The 21,370-nt window shown below is 40.2% G+C and overlaps 1 protein-coding gene across 3 annotated transcripts in view; it reads left to right on the plus strand.

Moving 5' to 3' along the window:
- Positions 1-21,370, plus strand: part of MARCHF3 (membrane associated ring-CH-type finger 3) — a 180,933-nt gene that overhangs the window by 45,006 nt on the left and 114,557 nt on the right. Inside the window, exon 2 of one of the 3 annotated variants that reach the window (XM_072992399.2) lies at positions 11,179-11,266. The exons of the other annotated variants lie outside the window; for them this stretch is intronic. The gene's annotated coding sequence lies outside the window, so the exon portion shown is untranslated. The remainder of the gene's footprint in view (positions 1-11,178; positions 11,267-21,370) is intronic. 3 annotated transcript variants of the gene reach the window in all.

The following is a 21,370-nucleotide window of genomic DNA, read 5'->3' on the forward strand; positions in this document are numbered from 1 at the left end:
TGTAGTGTAATACTATTTCAGTAATGTTTAGTAAAGTTCCAAAGTCACTAATTCCCAGGGTAGCCATTTCTTAGAAGCAACTTGGTGGCACATAACATGTGAAGTGGTACCCATGCCCTACCAGCAGATTCCCTGTAGAGGCAATTGGTTAGTTGCTGTGTGAACAGAATCTTTGTCTAGGTAGATTGGATGCTGCTTGGGTCTAGCTTGGTGCCTGGGAAGAAGAAGAAGAGAAAGGTGAGGCTGGCACTAAGTGAACGTTCCCGAATTGGAGGCCCACTATGGACTTCAGCCGCTTCTTAAATGTTGAGCGCCTGCAGAAGAACTTCAAAAGGTGACTGGAGAACTCTATATGAGAAAAAGAAACTCCGTTCTTTGCAAACTGCATCATGGTATAAAGATGTCATTTGCATGATAAACCCAACACCATGTAGTCATTAGTGGTGACACTTCTTGTGCAAGCACTGTCCTCTCACAGTCGAATGGAGGAGTGGCCTTTCGCCACTTCCTGTCTCAGGTACACATAGTGAGACATGCCATGCCCCCTCCCCACCTTCCACTGTGCCAAATGCAAGTGTTGAATTTGCATCATTTGACAGACTCAGGTGGGAAATGAAATTCATGGCTGTCTCAGCTGCCATATGTTTTTCTCTTTGACATGTAAAATAATGGGTCCAGAATATGCCTTTCGGACAAAAGTGGTGCTGCAGAGGGAATTGTATGGTGTTTTTTTTTTTTTTTTCTGTTTTTGGTGATTTCCCCTTTCCCCTGCGGAGGGGCAGGGCTGTTCATTTATGTATTCTATATGCTACCGAGAAACAACTAGATTTCAAAAGTTTGGAAGCTTTAGTTACTTCTCCCTCTCCCTCTGTGTTTAGCACATGTTTTCCCTTGAAAACACGTGAACCAAAGTATGCCTCACTCAATCTTAACACATATTGGTAGTGAGGGTGCTTTAAAATAGAAATGGTGTCCCTCCCAATCTAGTTTAGGAACATGCTTCAAGTATTGTGTGTGTGTCGAGGAGCGGTACAGACCTTTTCTCTTTCCACCCCAACACACAAAGTCTGATGTTTACCTCTGGAAGGATGCTGGTATGGTCACTTAAAATGACGTATGTTTCTCTCCATGTATAAAGAATTTGTCCTGCTCAGTGTATTCCTTAGATCATGAAATGCAGTGATGCCTTTTGTTCATAGAAGGCACTCTGTGCAATGGAAGGCCTCTGTTCCTATAGTTGAAGGAGACTCTCTTTATTTTTGCTATATCCCCCTTGGCTTCAGCACCACTTCCATGTTGCACAAGAAGGCCGACCCATACTCCATAGCTAATGTTTGAAGGAGATGGGCTGCAGAGAAAAGAAAAATCTTAACAAACAAACCTGTTGCCCATTTTGCATCAGTGGGCACACTCTTTAAGCAGGGATGGAGAACCTGTGGCCCACTTGGGATTGCTGAACTGTAGCTTCCCTGACTCATTAGTGCTGTATTGGCTGTGTTGATTGGGGATCATAGGGGTTGCAGCCCAACAGCTTCTGGACAGCCTTTCCCATTTCAGCTGTAAATGATATTCTACTATCAGGAAGTTAGGACCCAGGCCATTTTTCCTTTGATAAATATCAGTTTTATTTATCAAAATAAAAGGAACAGCAGTAACAGTGGAGTTTGTCAGACCTATCTTATGCGAATGCAGAATATGAATTACTTCAGTAGTAATACAGACACAATTCATTGGTACTGAAGATATTTGGAATTGCAGATGGGATTCCTGCACTGTTGCCAGTGGATATTTCCATGCCAGTTCTAGCACCTCCATCCTCACCCTCACCCTCTTTCTGTTATGCCTTCTGGTTTCAGTTGCTTGATCAGTGCTGTTGGCTTCATGACAAATGTTTGCACTCATGCCAGAAGCCAGAGACAATATGATTGTCTGCCAAACCTTGGCTAATGTAGTCTTCCATTTATTCTGTTTTTACAATTTATGGGGCTTATCTGGCAGTCATTGACTGACATTCAGCACATCTGTTCTATCACTTGATATGCATTTTAAAATAGTATTTAAAAGACCCATCACTGATTATAGAAAGCTGGCGCTCTAGGTTCTTATTTTTTGGGAGGAAGTCAGGACTTTGATCCAAATGTCCTATGCTCAGGTTTGTGTCTCACTGTATGGTTAAGGAAGCGCCGCGGTTAGCCAGTATCTTTATAGCTGATTTGTTTCATCCGTGTCTTCTGGGCAGTCCTGCGGTACAGTCTGCTGAACTCAAAGGGGTTGTAATACATGAGAATAGATGGTACCTCATGCAGCATAAAGATGGATGTGCAAGAGGAATTTCCTACCCACCTCTCTCTTCTGGAGCTCCCTGAGAGCCCTTCAAAGACAGCCTGAAGGTCTGGGGATTGTCAGGAAAGGCCTGGGATGTAGACAAACCTGCAGCAGGAAAGAGTGATTTGGAGTGGGGATTTGGCAGAGTTTTGAAATGATTTTTTTTTTTTAAAAACTGCTAATCCCAGAATCCCTTGACCATCATGGCCAGTCATTATGGGAGCCGGATGTGAGACAGGAGGCGAGAGGGATATCCCAATCGCCGGAGAGCTGTCCCTCCTCCAAAATGAAGAGAAGAAAATAGACACACAATCTACTCCAGCATCCCCAAAGACAGAGCAGCAGAAACGAACAGGTTAGGAAAAGAGATACAAAGAATGACGTTAGGAGAGGGTCAAGGAGAATTGGCGGGAAAAGAGAGGAAGAAGAGGGTGAAGTTTGAGGCAGGGACAACAGCGATAAAAAGGAAGAGCAGTTGCCACCAGGCTGGGAATGGGTATGGATGGTGGATCCCTGGACTGGGGCATGGGAGAGATTAAGAGTGCCCGAGGAAGCAGATTATAGAAGAAGAGAGATCCCACTCAGATCCTCGTATTGGGGAGAAGCCAAGGTGAGAGAGTGGAGAAGGAGGCTGAGAGAGAAGAAAGAGAGAGCTGAGAGAGAAAGAAAAGAAAGGCTGGAATGGAGGATAAATGAAATGAGGAGGAAGGGTTACAGGGAGGACCCAGGGAAGGAGGATTCAGTACTAGAGAGACAACCCCTGTGGCATGACAACGGAGACAGTGGCAACGAGACCCTGCCCTTGTTGGAAGGTGAGACGGGACAGACCGTAGCAGACGGCATCTTTACAGATTGGCCGGGTCTGTGGAACGCCAGCAGCAGAAACACATTCTTATTTGAGGATTGGAAACCCTTTCAAGACCCATTGTCAGAAAGAAAGACACAATCGGATCATGTTATGGACACTTGTTATTTGTTGAATGCCCCAATAAATATTACACCTAGTTCGAAACAACAAAGGTCTGTCGAGTTTATTGAAACAAAAATGGAGCTGAAGATCAAACCCTCACACCGGGCTGCTGGGAATGGCAATCTGCAAAAGCTCTGATATGCTGCCCTGCCCAGGAAGGAGGCAGGAAAGGATGCAAATATGGAATAGATTCATTTCAGGCATCCAAAGATATGCCAGCCTGGTGATGGGTAAAAAGAGAGAGATTCTCTCATATGTATATCTCCTGCCTTCCAAATGGAAAGTCTCCAAGCCTGCTAATAACCTAAAGTAGTTAATTAAAAAAAGGTATGCTGAAAAATTTCAGTAATTAAAACTATAGCTATAAATAGGAACACTTAAAATTAAAATGTGATTGGTTGCATTCATACTATCAAAAATCACACATGAATCACTTCCATTCTCCTTTTAAGGTCTTTAATAAGTAATTAAAAGAGTGTAAGATTATTCTAAGTAAGTTAGCTGTGTTCCATGTGTTAAAATATATGGTTGAAACGGTATATTTCTAAATGCTAAACTGCTCATGCTAAACTGTCATCCTAAATATGTTTGATGTACTGTAAATTACACTGGTTAATTCAGGGTTGTTGGTTTTTTAAAAACTTTACTGTATAGCGTTCATGAACTGAATTCCAGTTACAGGAGTGGAAAAAGTTTTTGAACAAGGCAAAGTTGCTACACGAATATTTGGTTCTTGCACATATTGGAACACTCTCTTCAGAAGGCAGCTATTTTTTAAATCAAGATTGCTAAACTGTCGCCTTAAGAGTCCGAGGTGGTATTGCCACTGTATATTTGCTGCAAGGGAATACAGAACGGCTTCTGAGAGACAGTTGGTTAGCAATTGTGTGCACAGATTGTTGGGCTACACAGTCTGTTCCAACATGCTGGTCCTTATGTTCTTAGGTCAGCATGAAGACTGAAGAATCTCTAAAAGAACCCTCAAAACTAAAAGAACATTCAACCAGCCAAGTGAATACAAGGATGGTTACGAGTATAAGGTTCTTCACGACCCTGCCAGCATTATAACAGTGATAGTATAGAAAAAGTGCATAGAATTTTGAGAAATACTGTATATACAACACAAGACTCTTGTGACACTTTAGATAAGCAAGTACAGTATTATTTGGAACATTTATGGACTGTAGCCCACTTCTTCCAGTGTGTGGAATGTAGCCTCAGTTGACAAATATTGTTCTGCAAATCCTAACATTGCTTCCCCCTTGGGAATTTCTGCAAAGGAATGCTGTAGTCAGGGGAAAGGCGTAATACCTCTCCTCCTCCATTATCACTGAATCAGCCCAGTGTATGCAAATATGGTTATAAGGTCTTGAGACACCCCCTCCTCAACTCTTTAGAAGAGCAAAAGCTGTGGAAATAAATTAATAGGAATAGATAAAATATGCTTAGACCTTCTATGAAACAGGAGAGATAATAGCTGAAAATAGCTAATATTATTAAACATAGTGATGAAAAAGCAAAGGTACAATAGCAAGACAGACTGGCCTAGTTTTAAGAAGATTAGAGTTTTATGTTTTTCTAGTTACTTTCAGGTCAGTCCTGCATAAATTCGCCCAGAAATAAGCATGACCATGATTGCAGATCAGATACTCTCAAAAGGAAAGACAAAATATGTGCATAATCTGCCGAGTATAGAGAGTCTCCTAATGCAAGTCAGACTGTGAGTCTGAAGAGAGAAGTACGTCTGCCTTCATGGGGACTTAACACACAAGCAAATACCCTGATTTCCCAGGGTTCTTGAATGCTAAGTGTGAACAGCCCACCCCCACCCTAGCCAAGGCTCACCTGTGAATGTGTTTGGAAAGCAACAAACCAAGATTCTATAAGGGCTTGGGCATCTTACCAAAGTACAAATCTTCGGTTTGTAGCTGTGGCAGTTGAAGTGTAGTACTAGACTAGTATAGCTATGTAGAGAGTTGAACCTGCAATTCTGCAAACCTCCATCCCCTTTTGATTGCATTGGCTGCAGTGCCCCCCAGGGAGTTTTCCCCATAGGTCAGCAGCATTTTAAAGACAAGGGGATTCCTGCCCTAGAGGGATCCCTAAGGGGTTGCTTGAAAAGCAAACTGAATAGTTACTATTCTTGGGCCATCAAACTTGGAGAATCCAAGCATGTAGTGAGATAGGGTAGTTAGACAGAAGGGGTGAGGCATTCTAGAAAAAGATACATACAGTATAAAAAGTGTGGGGGAGCAGATGGGAAACTGCTGAATTAAGGAAAAGAATGGATTAAAGTGTGCTTTGAGAGTGTTTGCATGTGCATCTAAGAAATGAAGGCATTAAACAAAGCAGTGCTGTTAAAATTGATTACGTCCTTATGGGATATTGGGAAACTCAAAGCATGTTTGGACTGCCTCATAATAGTGATTTTTTAACGATAATGATTGCAGATCAAAATGAAGAAGAATGATCTCCCCTTCTGCCCCCCCCCTCAAGCTCTTGCAAGGATTTATTTTGCTAGTTTGTTGGGCTGAAGTGCATACACAGGATGACGAACTTGTGATGGGGTGACTCATAATGATGGAAAATCAAGTGTTCCTGAGAGTTCTGTCTGCCTCAGCACCTAAAGAGGCACCCTGCTAAATCTCCTAGTAAGCTGGGTGGCGAAGATGTTTAAGGTTAGCCAGAAATCTGACTGCATGTCCCCAGAATTTGCCCAGTCCTGGATGAACATCCATCTTGTTTAGCAGGCAAGTGAAAATGACCACAGCAGTGACTGCTGTAAATGTTACTCAGGCCTATAGCAATGAAATGGCAGGAGGATACATCCACCCCAAACGTTCCTTTCCTCCTTCCAAAGCAGGGGCGGAGTGCTTGTTGACCTGACCAAGAGGCCCATATCCTGGCTGTGGAGTTGTTTCCTGACAAAGGATGTGGAGCCTGTTTTAACAATATATTTCCAAGTATCACATTTCATCTGCTTCTTGTGTAACTATGCTGGCCACCCTCATAAAACCCAGGACACTCCCCACCCCCTTTTGGCTGCAGGCCTAATGTTACCTCTGTGCCTGGGGTTAGGAGCCTGTAGCTCTCCAGATTCTGTCTGACTCCAACTCCCATTAGTTCAAATCGGTCTGGCTCGTGTTCAGAAAAAACTGGGAGTTGTTGCCCAACATCAGCAGGAGGGCCATGGGTTCTTCACCTTTAGCCAAAATGACTTGCTCTATCGGAGCAGAAACATTTCCCCTCTCCAAGTAATCATATACTGATCCCTGGGCAGAAAATCTTTCAGCCCTATGTATAAGAATCCCTTATAAAGTTGAACAGAAAGAGAGCAGCCATTTGGACTTTGCTGACTGCTCAGGTCTTGCACGCTGCTCCTGTTCTTGTTAGTCCCTCCAGCTAGCTGTGTCTGTCTTCATCATACTATTTAGGATGTCTAGGTGGCACTCACACTGAATTACATCAACATAGTGCTGCTCTCCTGCAAATCTGCGCATGGCAGAAGGCTGGGATTGTTCATAACAAAAGTGACTCTCATAAAACGATGATGTGATGGATGAATTTGACAGGTTTTTCAGTAAATTTCCAGGTCTGTTGTGACTTACTCTCCAGTGTATGCTAAATGAACCTTGTTTCAATAGCAAGTCTGCCTATGTTAATGACAGCCCGCTTGTTCACTTGACAGATTCTTGGGCTCTTTTGGAGAGGCTTGTAAGAAGGAGCTTCTGCTCTTTTTGCATATTGAAAGTCAATTTAGGTTAATATGAGAATGAAGGTCTACAAAACCACATTACTTCGTTATCACAATGACATTTCAGCAGCCTCTTCTTGGGCATTCACAACGGATTAGACGAAATACCAGCTCAGCAGAGATCTGTTCATTTGCACGAGGGTATACACTTCAGAGCATGGCATTTGGGTCATGCAGCTGGATGTACTTCATAAAAGTCACTGTCATATGTGCTGGCTCAGCGGCTAGAGTGCAGATGTAGAGAGCTTAGAGGAAAGAGTAGAAAACCTGTCCTTTCGATATGAAAGCTAATTCCCACAGCAGTTTGCCTGCTAATGAAATGTATGAAAAGAAGTGCATGATTATGAAAAGCCCAGTGGAAAAACTGTGTATATTTGTTGGTTGATAATAATATATTCATCAATTACTATTTTCCAAAAATTACACCAAAGTCTTTCTTCCACTCTGTGAATGCCAGCCCAGGTCATTTTGTTCCTGACAACAAGCAAGGGCTTTCTCCTTTCATTATGGACAATGTATAAAAATAAATCTTGTTACTAGTACCATTCCTGCTTGACTTAAGTGGTTCCCTATGCTTCACCTGGGGGATTGCTCACTTCTAACAGTTTGGGATGGGGCACCCCTCTACTATAGTCATGGACTTCACTATGCCATATAACAATGGTTCCTAACTTTAGGTCCCTAGATATTCATGAACTACAACTTGCAGAACTCTGGCCTGGGAGGTGAAGTCTAGGAAGGCTTCTGGAAGCTTTAGTCCAAGAACATCTGGCGACTCAAGTTTGGGGACCACTGCTGTATAGCAAGATCATGTTGCAGGGCTGACAGTCCTGGGTCTAATCTGAGTTTGAAACATTGGGAATTACAGAATAGGTTAGTTTTCCTCAAACCTTGAACCTTAGATGTTCTGGACATAATAGTTATCAACCCTAGTCAACATGTCCAATGGTAAGTAGTCTTATTCAAAGTACTGTTAAGTAAGTAATCTTTGTCCAGCTTTTTATTGCAGCCTCCTAGCTTTCTACTGAACCCACAGACTAGCAAACTATTTCTGATTCTGGGATATGAGAGATGCCCTCCTGTATCTTACCAGGATTATCTCTACAGCCCATGTCAGTGAATTAGTATTTTATGGGGTCTGACTGGTAAAGCTGTGTAATATGTTCATTTCTCAAATTACGTACCCCTTTCCCCCGAAAATATGACCTAACCTGAAAATAAGCCCTAGTTTGATTTTTCAGGATGCCCGTAATATAAACCCTACCCCCCAAAAAGCCCTAGTTAAGTGAAACCCCACCCTCCACCATTGTACAGCAACCAGAAGAAGATAACATGACTGAATAAATGTAATTTGTTGTACATGAAAAAAATAAAACATTCCCTGAAAATAAGCCTTAATGTGTTTTTTGGAGCAAAAATTAATATAAGACCATGCCTTATTTTTGGGGAAACACGGTATATTGACTGCAGGATGCATGTTTGTTTACTGTGTAATTGGGAAACACTGGCCAAAATCCTACTGTGTAAATTTACGCCCATGGAAGCTAAGGATGCCATCAGCTGTGGACTTTTATAGTTAATTCAAAGTTTCCTATCCCCCCCTCCCGTTCTGAGATGTTTGAGACTGATGATGCCTTTGAATGCCTTGAGACAGGGTCAAGGGAACCTTTAAGGTCTGAAAATTTCTGCAGGTGGTTCTGCTGCAAGGATCAGGATCATTGGCAACACTTTTTAGGCATTAAAGGCTCCCCCCTCACCCTGAAGCTCCCAAATGTTTTCCTAGGTCAAAAGAGATCCTGAGGGAGTTGCACAACTTGGGTGGAATAGGAAAGGTTTAATGAGTGATGGCCAATGACATCATCAACTTGTACAGGTGTAAACTTCTACAACATGGGTTTGGGCACAATTTCCCCCAGCTTATGTTCTAAACAGGAATAGCTAGATCCCATGCATGCTTTTTCAGAAGTAAGCACAACTTTGTTCAATATTGCATACTTCCAAATATGTTTGTAGAAAATACTTGCCTTAGCCTTTTAGTAAAGTGGTCTTGTCTTAATACATATACATACATGTATGGAGAAAACCAAAGATAAATTATTCTTGTCTGTATGTAGGTATAATTCTACATTACAATTACTTTTTTTTCAGATGAGATATCTTAATTGTATAAAGGATATTTATTGCATCTGTAATAAAAAGCAAACCTACAGCAAACATAGGGCAAGGCATTAATGAAGATAAATCAAATGAAGATAAAACAGATCTATAATTGATCAATTAAACAAAATTTGGCAGAAGTCTATGTGCATACTTGGAGGGGATGGCACATGAGTGTATGCGATTATATAGCTGATAAACAGGTCCCATATTTCATAAGTGTGACATGTGGCTCCTTTGTCTTGTAATCATACTTTGTCAATCAGCTAGAATGGTAATTGCTTCACAATTGAAAACTTTCTCTAACTTATCATTGTCAACTCAGCACGTTAATGTTTGGCAAGCAATGTTAATGGATGAACTAACTGAACAGATGCATTCGCTTAAACCAATGTGCTTAAACCAAATTAGAATCCATGCTTGTTTAGGAAATGCATTAATTACAAAAATGAAACTTTAAATTGATGACTTGTATCATCTTTTTGTGTCTGAGCTTCAGAAAATAGTAAGCCATGTTAGGCTGTCTGGATCAGTGCAGGGCTCTGATGTATGTTGTATTTATTTGCATGCAACTTTATCTCCATTTTTCAATGAATGGCAAGAAATGGGAGTGGTGAAATGATATGAAAGTGAGCGGATGTGCTTAATCTTTTCTTCCCAAGCCATTTTTCTATTTACCCGTATTTTTCGCTCCATAAGACGCACCTCTCCATAAGACGCACCAATTTTTTAGGAGAAGAAAACAGGAAAATATAATCTGTTTTCTTCACTCCATAAGACGCACAGACTTTCCACCCCCCTGTTTTGTGGGGGAAAAGTGCATCTTATGGTGCGAAAAATACGGTAGTTGCTTTGCCCAAGTTGCTTTCCTACTTGAAAGGATAAAGGTGCTGGGATGGCAACCTTTTCCCCTTTGGAAATAAAATCATGGAAATGTCAATCTTGAATAAGAAAAGTATAAGGGGATTTCACTTGCCTGTCATTCTTCCTGATGTTTTGAGCATTATATCTTGTTTCTGTTAGAAGCTCTTGGGAGAGGTAGCTAAGTAACCATTCTACTCCATCTTCAAAGGCAACTGCACTTAAGATGAAGCACTCTTTCCTTGATTTCATATCCTTGATCCAAGTGCTTTAAAGGGTTTTCCTTATTTCTCACAAAGAAAGGGTGGAAAGAGTTGCACTGTGCAGGATGACTGTCCATAGGAAACAAGTTAGTTGACTTCTAAGACTTGGAGGGTAGTTCAAAAGAACTGGACAGTTTCAGAAAAGGCTTATTGCTCTTAACACACACAGTCATTCCACATATTGCCTCTAGTATAATTGCATGGGCAGCCCTTTCTTTTATTCTGAAAATCTGCAAAATGTGTTTGGCTAGAACTGATGGAAACTAAGAAGAATGTGTGTGTACAGTATGGGAAGCCAAGCCAGCATCATGCTGCTTTTCATTTTTCTGAAAATCTGTTGCAAAGTCTCCAGTCTTACAGGGCAATCCTGTGGATAATTACTTGCAGACAATTTACAGTCTTCAGTGGAAAACACACCAAAGTGTTGCACACAGGATTGCAGTCAAAGTCCATGTTTTGGGAAACTTTAGCTTTGTCCCAGTACTGACATGTAGTGACTCACCAGGGTTCCAATCAATAGTGCATCTCAACCTAAGGCCAGATCTCCCCTAAGCTGGAAGTTTAACCTTGTCGGGAAAAATGTGTCACAAAACAAGTTGAGAGGTGTTAGGCAATGTGGGTGTAGTATAGATTAGATTTAGATTAGAACTGGAAGAAAGTTTAGCTATGCTGGGGTGGAGTGGGGGTCTGGAAGTTGTAGTCTTAAAAATTAATTTTTCGAAATGGGATTAAACCCCTGACGTTTCATGTTGGGCTGGCACGCACTATGGTAAGGTGACAGACCTGAATGTATCTGAGAAATTGATGCTGTATCATTGCATCCTTTTCTTATACTTTCCACCCTGCAGATCATGCAAGGAATCTGTCCATCTTAGCCTCGCATCTGTCCCATCCATGTTTGCTTTAGAAAGAGGAATGGAAATGTTATGCTCACAGGTGAGGCTTTGATCTCAGATGGCAATTGATATTGATCACCAAAAAGGAGGCTAAAATATTACACCTGTAGCCAGGTGACCTTTCTTTTTCTTGAATCTGCTGTCCTTGTGTCAAGGTAAAAAGTATGACATTGGAACAAAGCCTCAGATCACTATAGAACTTTATAACACCCTTTGGTAGTTTAAGTCTGTGGTGGTTCATCATAGCTAATATTTATCTCTGAAATGATTAAATACCAGTGTGAATCAGATAATCATGATGATCATGTCAAATTTCATCTGGGTATAAAGATATAAATCAGATTATTGCTTGTGCCTGGTTCATTAGAAATGCAGCTTCCAAGCTTGCTATATCTCTGTCTTCAGAGGATGAGAGTAAATCACTTTTTTCACTCATGGTGAAGTAAACAGAGAAAAATTAGTCCAGACAACATTGTTCTGTCTAATTGTGTAAGCTTTATTCTTCTACATTTCTTCTATGCATAAAAATCCAGAAGTTATTGGAAACATGTAACTTTTTGAGAAGTCAAAAATATGTGAACTCTAAATATCACTTAGAGCAAAATTGTAGGTACAAGTGTTAGAAATATATGGAGACTGAATTTAAGCTGTAGGCAAATACTTGTCAAACAAATATGTTTCAGTTACAAGCTTTTTACAGACAAAAACTTAGACCTCATTTCAGTCCAAAAGTATGAGAGCCTATAGTCTCAAAAAGCACATATTGTTTTAAAAAAAGAGATAAATTCCTAAAAGTACAAATACATTTCTTAGGTATTCGCAAAGGCTTTCACGGCCGGGATCTAATGGTTGTTGTGGGTTTTTCGGGCTCTTTGGCCATGTTCTGAAGGTTGTTCTTCCTAACGTTTTGCCAGTCTTTGTGGCTGGCATCTTCAGAGGACAACACTGTGTGCTCTGTGGTATTGCTGTGGTACTGACTTTTTGGTTGCAGCATGTTGTCCTCTGAAGATGCTGGCCACAGAGACTGGCGAAATTTTAGGAAGAACAAGCTTCAGAACACAGCCAAAGAGCCTGAAAAACCCACAACAAACATTTCTTAAGCTTTTAGCGTGTTTGGACACACATATAGAAAAATACTACATTTTCTACATACTCACCCAGCCATCTGCCAGTTTAAATAGTGTATATGGAAGAGAAGCCATAATTTCTCTATGTTGCCTCTATGCTGCTGTCTCTCTGCAGCTGGTGTTATCGATTTTCCTCCCCCTATCTTCTTGGCTCAACTTGGCTCTGTTGTAGCTCAGTTGTCTTTGCTGAATCTGTGCTGGTTGGCATCTTGCTGACTGGCTAGTACAGTATCTTGCTTATATTACACCAACCCTTTAATAGGCAAAGGATGTTTATATATCCTTATCTTTGTTTACATTTTTCTGCTAACCTAGCAAATTCCAATACTAGAAAGGTAATGCAAAATTTCATACATTCTGCTAGAGAAGCAAATGGTTGCTGATAAGAGGAAACAATAACATTCCCTTCTTTTCTCCTATCCTGGCAGATTCAATGTATTTTCTCATTGAGTCTGCTTCAGTAGAAAACGCCATACTTTCTCTATGGGAGTTTCTACAGTTGCAGACCTAATGGACTTTTACACACATGCCCCCCGAACAGGTAAGTGTGGAGATGTATTGTTTGTATATTTTATCTGTTGCTCAGTAATCCAAGTTGGCAATTTTGACATTTGTATGTATGAGAAACATTGTTATCCTTGTGTTTCTTTATCATTAAATCAGACTTGAACTGGACGGTGCTTCAAATGGACAATAGCTTCAGAAGGCGGACTGCCCTCCCTGAAAGAGAACATGGGGCCATCGCACCTAGGTCACCTGTAGCAGAGAATCAAGATAGGGGGAAGCTGCAGTTGCTTCATTTCCCTCTTCATTGGGGAACTTCTTGCTGTGGTATTACCTTTTTGGTTGCAGCCTGGCAATCCTATCTGCTGCTCAAGGAAAGGATCATGGCAAAGGCCAGATACACAGCAGTATGGATGCTCTGGCTAGTGGACCAGATGAAAGCAGAGGCTAGAAAACTCCATGAAGGAAGGAAATCATTCCAGAGCTAGTTCAATGTGCTCTGTCAAATACGATAGGTTTGTTTATGGGTAGACTTTTTCAGAAAGTAATATTACTTTCTCATTACTCAAACAGGATGAAAATAATTACTTTTTACCTATTTTAGAAACAACATCAGAATGATTTAAGTAAGTAGGGCAAAACGTAACTCACTAAAAGGGCCATACATGATAAATAATTAAAAGTAACTTTAAAAAAAACAGTTACTGCTACACATAAACAGAATAGAGAAGTATAGTATAGTTATGCCTTAGCAGTTGAAAAAAAATTATAACTATGTGCTTCTAAATTCTGGTTATACTTCAAGAAACATCCATTTCTTTGGATGCTGGATTACACTGATATATCATGGTATTTCACTGTTGTCCTTTGTGCTCCATTAAATGAATAGTGCCCTTCCTTGCAGCTTCTCCTCCTTTTCCTGCTCCATGAATGCTGGACATGACATCTTTTCGTGTTGGCTACAAAACTGCTTGGTTCTGTCAGACTGATGCTTCCTCAGTCTTTGGTAGTCTTGGGTGATGGTAGATGCATTAGTTTTCCAGAGCTATAATGATCTTTCTCCTTTTACAGCATCCTTGCCAGCTGTGCTGTCAAGTAGTTCTCTTAATGGATGTTTCACATCTAACCCTTAACAGCTGGAAGAAAAATGTCTTTGTTAATGGCCAATGCAAGGCTAGGCTTTACATTCAAAGTGCGTCTGCAGAATTAAGTAGTGGAGAAAGGACCAGCTCCTTGTAGAACACTGAGACCATTACAGGAAGAAGAATTTTAAGGTGGATTACAGCTGATGTTAAACTGTGTTCAGCTAATATGGCACTAAGGTTGTTAAAATCTAGGAATTTTATCCACCCACCCATCCCAGGGCTGTTTTGTACATTATTGTTCCTACCGGAGCACACTCATAACATTTAATAAAAGGAGCAAAGCTGGTAATTAAAATAATATCCATAATGTTTTTTTGCTTGTGTCTACTCTGCAGCACGACTGTATATGTTGCATTTTTCATATAAAAGTGCAGTAAGAAAAAAATCAATAGCTCATCTAATTTGGGGATGGAAATCTCAGATTGTTTGACCAAATGCAAAGCCTGAGAAACAATTCTTCTTTGTATTACAGCTCCTAGAACCACCAGGCAGCACAGCCATTGTTCATCTTGGGTAGAAGGTTCTGGAAGTTACAGTGAAATGAGAGAAAAAACTTTGCATGCATGGGTCAAATGTCTTCTCCTAATATATCTCCAGCCTGTCTGTTTTCCTATGGCGAAAGCTAGATGGAAGCTTCTTCACCAGAGCTAAAGGCAACAGCTTGTAGAACAGAAATTATTTGAATGAGAATTATCCTTACCAGAAATGTGAGAATTGCCGTCTTTTGTATGCACACTTTCATAGGAATGCAATGATTAGAATCCCTTTGCAAATTTACTCTTGATGGAAGGAAGCATGCTGCGAGAACAGATAAGTAACTGTAGGACACAGCAGAGCAGTTCAAGGAGTAATTGGACACTTCCTTAAAAGATTCAATTATTAGGAGAATCACCATAATTGCCTGTCATTAAATTCATTCCATTTGAAAAGGGTTATATGCAGTAAAATTTTATGAACATGAGGAGCTCTACTATCCTATAGTTATGACGATCAAAAAACAGGAGAGAAGAGTTGACTCTGAAAATGCAGTTGTGATTTTCGCCAAGATTTCCACATGCTTTGTTTGTACAAAGCATTGATAGAGGACAGAAATACAGTGGTGCCCCGCATAGCGACAATAATCCATTCTGGAAAAATCATCGCTATGTGGAATTGTCGCTATACGAAACAAAAAAGCCCATAGGAATGCATTAAAATCCGTTTAATGCGTTCTTATGGGCAAAAAACTCACAGTTCAGTGAAAATCCTCCATACGGCCGCCATTTTCGCTGCCCGGTAAACGAGGAAAGGGCGTGAAAACACAGTGGGCAGCCATTTTTTTTACCCGGCAGCCATTTTGGAACCGCTGTTCAGCTGTTAGAAAAAACATCGCTATGCGAAAATTGGTAAGCGAAACAGCTTACCGATCATCGCAAAGCGATTTTTCGCTATCTAAAACATCGCAATGTGATCGTTTTTGCAATTGCAAAATCTTCGCTATGCGGATTCATCGTTAAATGGGGCACCCGTTAAGCGGGGCACCACTGTATTTTGTGCGCACACTTTGGAAACTCCAAATACAAAAACATATCATAAAAGCAATTAAATTTGTTTTGACTACATAAAGCTATCAGAGATTAATGGACTCAAGTTTCTGGTCCATATGTATAAGAGACAGAACAAAACAGGGATTTGTTGTTGTTTAGTCGTTAAGTCGTGTCCGACTCTTTGTGACCCTATGGACCAGAGCACGCCAGGCCCTCCTGTCTTCCACTGTCTCCCAGAGTTGGGTCAAATTCATGTTGGTAGCTTCGGTGACACTGTCCAACCATCTTGTCCTTTGTCATCCTCTTCTCCTCTTGCCTTCACAATTTCCCAACATGGCCAAAGTATTGGAGCTTCAGGTTCAGGATCTGGCCTTCCAGTGAGCACTCAGGGTTGATTTCCTTCAAAATGGATAGGTTTGTTCTCTTTGCAGTCCAGGGGACTCTCAAGAGACTCCTCCAACACCACAATTCAAAAGCAGGTGATGTCTCTGCTTTTTAAGATGCTGTCGAGGTTTGTCATCATTTTCCTCCCAAGAAGCAGGCGTCTTTTAATTTCGTGGCTGCTGTCTCCATCTGCAGTGATCATGGATCCCAAGAAAGTAAAATCTGTCACTGCCTCTATATCTTCCCCTTCTATTTGCCGGGAGGTGATGGGATCAGTGGCCATGATCTTACTTTTTTTGATGAACTTCAGACCATTTTTTGCGTTCTCCTGTTTCACCCTCATTAAATGTGCATCATTTCCCAGTGAAATTACACTTGAAACACATGAAAATGCTATATGACATGGACATAGTGACTCCAGAGAGGAATCATCTTGATTTACTGTGAAATCTAGTATCCTTCAAATTCTTACCTGTGATTTAAAAGTAGCAACATCGTCCTTCTCTCCATATTGTTTCACCTTATATGTGTAGAGATTTTGGAGTAGTTTTTTTTTTTTAGATAACTGGAAATAGAACAGTAGAAAATTCGGTGGAAAGATATACTACTGTAAATTAAGAGAGGAACATATTGCTAACAGTACTTTTACAGGGATGGGGGGAATTGCACTTCCCAAGAGCTTCTGTATAGAATCAGTGTGACAAAGTGGAAAGTATTCAAGTAAATTGATCTGAAAAATCATCTACCATCCTAAATTATACAGCAAAGTGGAACTTTAGAAGGAAAAAAGTTGAGTACAGTAGTACTTTATGTACAGAACTCTCCAATTCTAAGGCGGGAGGAAACTAGTGTCTGGTATTCTTTTTTTCTTGAGGTTAGTGGACTTGTTACAAGTTTTGCATTCATGAAACCTCATGGTTTAAGTATTCAGTTTCATCTTGAGCTACAGAAATTGAAGGAAGAAGAAAGACAGATCAGATACATGTAGCCTGTTCCTGAAGAACTTGAGTTGTTTGTTCAGTATATACAAGCATATGGTGTATAAGTGTATCAGTTGCTAAAATGCTATTATTTGCATTCTGTTGGTAATTATATATACACATTTTGGAAGTAGGAGACATGTATTTGCTAGCTAGTTAAAATAATCTAGATAGCCTGTTCCTTTACCTGTGTCACACACAACATGTCCTTCATTGCTTGAAAAAACCCAAGCTTGGAAAGTTACCGTATTTTTCTGTGTATAAGACCGTGGGGCTTATGAAGTGCAGGGGGAAAGTAGTGATCAAAGGGCTGTGACCCTGCAGCACATTGATTCTTCCCCCCTTACTTCCGTGTATAAGGCAACCCTCAATTTTTAGTCTAAAGATTTTAGATAAAAGTATTGTCTTATACACGGAAAAATACAGTACTTTGAAAAGGAATTCATTATGTAACTCGTTCCAAATCTTCCACCTTCCAGATACCTCACAGCTGCTACATTGCTCATTTCTATTTCTTACTTTTTTGTTCTTCTTTCTTAAAAGAAGAAGAAGATGTGGGAGAGGGAGAGAAAACCAGGCCATTCAAAATGCCCTTCTGAGCACTTTCGCCCCCAGAAAGGTGGCAAGTAAATGTTACTTGTTACATGAGAAAAGTAATAACATAATTCTTATTATTATGTGGCATCAAGTAGCTTCTGACTAGTGGAAACCCTATAAATGAGTGATCTCCAAAATGTCTTGTCCTCAACAGCCCTGCTTAGCTCTTGCAAACTCAAGTCTGTGGCTTCCTTTTAGGGAATTAGTCCATCTCATATTTGGACTTCCTCTTTTCCTGCTGCCTTCCATCTTTCTCAGCATTATTGTCTTTTCCAGAGGGCACATTGTGCCTTCTTATGATATGCCCAAAGAAGGACAGCATCAGTTTCAACATTTGTGCATCCAGATAGTTCAGGATTAATTTGATGCTTGTTTGTCTTTCTGGTAGTCTAGGGCAGTGGTCCCCAACCTTGGGCCTCCAGATGTTCTTGGACTTCAACTCCCAGAAGTCCTGGCCAGCAAAGGTGGTGGTGAAGGCTTCTCAGAGTTGTAGTCCAAGAACATCTGGAGGCCCAAGGTTGGGAACCACTGGTCTAGGGTATCTGCAAAGCTCTCCTCCGGCACTACATTTTAAACGAATAATTTTCTCCCATCAGCTTTCTTTACTATCCAGCTTTCACACTTACACATGTTGATCAGTAATACAAGAGTGTGGATGATCTTGGTCTTGGTCTCCAGTGACACGTCCATACAGTTGATCATCTTTTCTAATTCATTCATTTCTGTTCTTCCAAGTCTTCTTCTGATTTCTTAGCTGCAGTTTCCATTTGGATTTTATTTATTTATTTTATTTATTTATTTTATTTATATCCCGCCTATCTGGTCAACTAAGGACCACCAACTAAGGATTGATGTTTGAACCAAGGTATGCAAAATCTCTAAATATATTCCCAAAGATCATTTCTTCATAAATATTTGATTTGCTTAAAAGAGGAGATTGTGATATTCCATTTATCTGCAATTAATAGATAACACATCCATCTGGGTGAACTCGGCGTGGTCTGGTTTGCTCTTAAAAGGTTCTGTAGTGTAATCTATTTTATCTCTCATTTGAGCAATTCTTCCATTCACACCAATTTACTTTTTTTTCCTGCTGTGAGAAGGGTCCAGACAGGTCTTGGGATTACTCAGTTTTCCCCCTTTCAATTAATGACCCCTTTCTTTCTGCCCCCTTCCTTGCCTTTCCCCACAACCATCATTCAGTAGGCCACAGCAACCTTTTTTTCATCAAAAAAGTAAGTGCCATAGTGAAACAGCATTACATCTATCTAGTATGATGCACATAATATTGCCAATGTGTCTTGTTTATCTGAATAATGCTGCATCAATAGGAAAATATATTTTAAAAATATGAAAGTGCAGAGTAGATGCAAAACAAGGAGGGGGGATTTCTTTGTTATCTCATTCAATGCCACAACCTGCCAAATACATCACAGGATTGTCATCTTATATAGCACTGCCAACAGCTCTATTTTGGTGCAACCTAATCATCCACACAGGCTATAGAATGGGATAATTAGGAGCAAATGTTGCCAAAAATACTGTAGCCCTAGTGCTGTGCCAAAATGGAACCGGTCAGCTCTGAAAAGCTGTCTAAATTCTAAATTGAAACATGGTTGGATGCTGTAATTGGATTGGAACCAAACAGCACCAAAATCGATCCAAATAGCAAGCTCTGTGCCTGTCTGGAGGTGCTCTCACTTAAAACATTCAGCCCTGAAATGTCTGGATTTCTGGCTGAAATTTTTGGCTTCTTTCCATCATTTTTTCCCCTCAACATTTTTCTGAGGGCGGGGACCAACCTTTTAAAATGTATTGTTGGGTTAGGTTTTTTTTCTTTGTTTGTTTTTTAGCTTCTGGGACATCTGGTGTCAAGTTCACAAAGACTCCCCCTAGATGCTTTGGAAGGTCTCAACTGCTAAATGGTAGAAAATATAAGGCAAAATAACATTTGCTGAGAGAAACCGAGTAGCACATTTACGTAACTAAAACCGTTTTTCATCAGATATTGACTTCTGAGGGAAGCCTAGTGGTTTGCCTTTACAACAATGGAAGGTAGTGGCTCATCTATGGGGATGGTGGTTATGATTCCGCACTGGATTTTAGTCTGAACTCTACAGTAGCTATCTAGGATGCTGAACCCTGTCCACCAAATAAACTAGGACCTTGGATTAAAACCAGGACTGAATTTACTACCCTCTAACATTGGAGCCGCTAGACTTTACTCCTCCACAGGTGGGCAGGCTCTAATAAGAGGATCAAAATGCACACATTACATTGATCTCAGTTCTCACTTATCCACTATTTGGAACACAAGTCTAAGTCCATGTTTGTTTATCATGTTTAAATGTAAATCAAAGAGAATTATACTGATAGGTCCATTTGTCTGTAATTGTTGTGTCTTCCTTTTAATTGGTCCATTGTTGGTTATGTTTCTGCAGGATGTTGGAAATGTAAAATCACTTTGTCACTGGATGCTTTCAGAAGGAATTAGAAGTTTCCTGTTACTGTTTTTAAAATACGAAGCTGGCTGTTAAAAATGCTGACTTCCTGTGTATCAGCTTCTTTTCTCATATCTGATGATGCTGTAGGGTTTGAAAGAATAAATTTAAAACGAAAAGAGATGTTGTTTCCACATCATTGAAATCATATTGCTGTTTGTTAGGCTGTTCTCTCGCACCCTACCAACAAATGATTTGTCTTTCTTTAATTTGTGTTTGAGAGAACGAGGCAAAAACAAGAATGCAGGTATGTGCTTTTTTTAAACCATCAAAATAAGCTTGTTGGTTAATATATATGACTTCCCACTCTTTTTGCAAACATTTTAGATTCTCAAGCAAATGTATTGCTCAGAAGCTAAAGGCAAGGTTCCCTTCCCGCATCATGGGTCCCTCCCTGGTTCTGACTGTAAAGAGGAGCAGCTGGTGAAACATCTCTTCTGGGGCTCTGTAGTTTTACCTTCCTTTTCTGACAGACAGCTCCTAGAGACTCACTTGCCAGCCAGCCAGGGCAACATCTGAAGTGCGCCTTGGTCGAGTGTTTGAGTCCTAGTGGTTGCCCAAAGCTATTAAATGTTGATAGTGGTTTTGTATGATCCCAAATTACTGTTTCAATCAGAGCTATTCTAGTCTGTTTTATTGTACAGCTGAACACGTATGTTTTACATTGTACGTACATCTAATTTGCACATATCTGCAGTAGTCCGGACAAGTGAATGAGGGTGTGGGGGGTTTAAAGGCCTGGTTCTACTCCATGTAGAGGTGTTGCTGAATGCTTATTTGGAACGCTGGGTATGAAACGTTCTGTCTTTCCTTTGCTTTTGCATTAGAATTTGGAATCCCACAGCCAGCATGACCAAACTCTAAAATACATATAAAGTCTCCATTCATAGATGGACACACAAACCATAAATGTACACATAGAGAGGAATTATAGTTTGTTTTGCTGTTCAGTCTGGACAACATTAATTTATTTGGTTTTGTTCCCCCAAGAAATCTGAGACAATCTTGTTATCCTCCCATTTCTTTCTAATTCCCCCCCCCCCAATCCATGTTTTTCTGTCTGGTGCATGTCAGGCATTGCTTGACCTGGGACATTTCTGTTTCTAGTTAAAATATGATCATAACTTTTAATTTTATTATTATTAAAAACAGAATTGAAAATCAGAATTAAAACAAAAATCAAAGCTATGTCTAGTGTCATATTAATTTTTCCCCATTGTTATTTTATATTTCTGCCACTTCAACTAACTACTTCCTGTTCATTAAGGTTTTAGGGCTTAGACTATTTCTTTTTCATGTGTGTGTTGAGAGGAAAGAAAATACTTGGTCTTCTTTCATCCAAAAGAAACCCCTGTAACCAATGTTCTTTACAAACCCTGA

Source organism: Pogona vitticeps, chromosome 2, assembly GCF_051106095.1.
Source record: "Pogona vitticeps strain Pit_001003342236 chromosome 2, PviZW2.1, whole genome shotgun sequence".
NCBI lineage: Eukaryota > Metazoa > Chordata > Lepidosauria > Squamata > Agamidae > Pogona > Pogona vitticeps.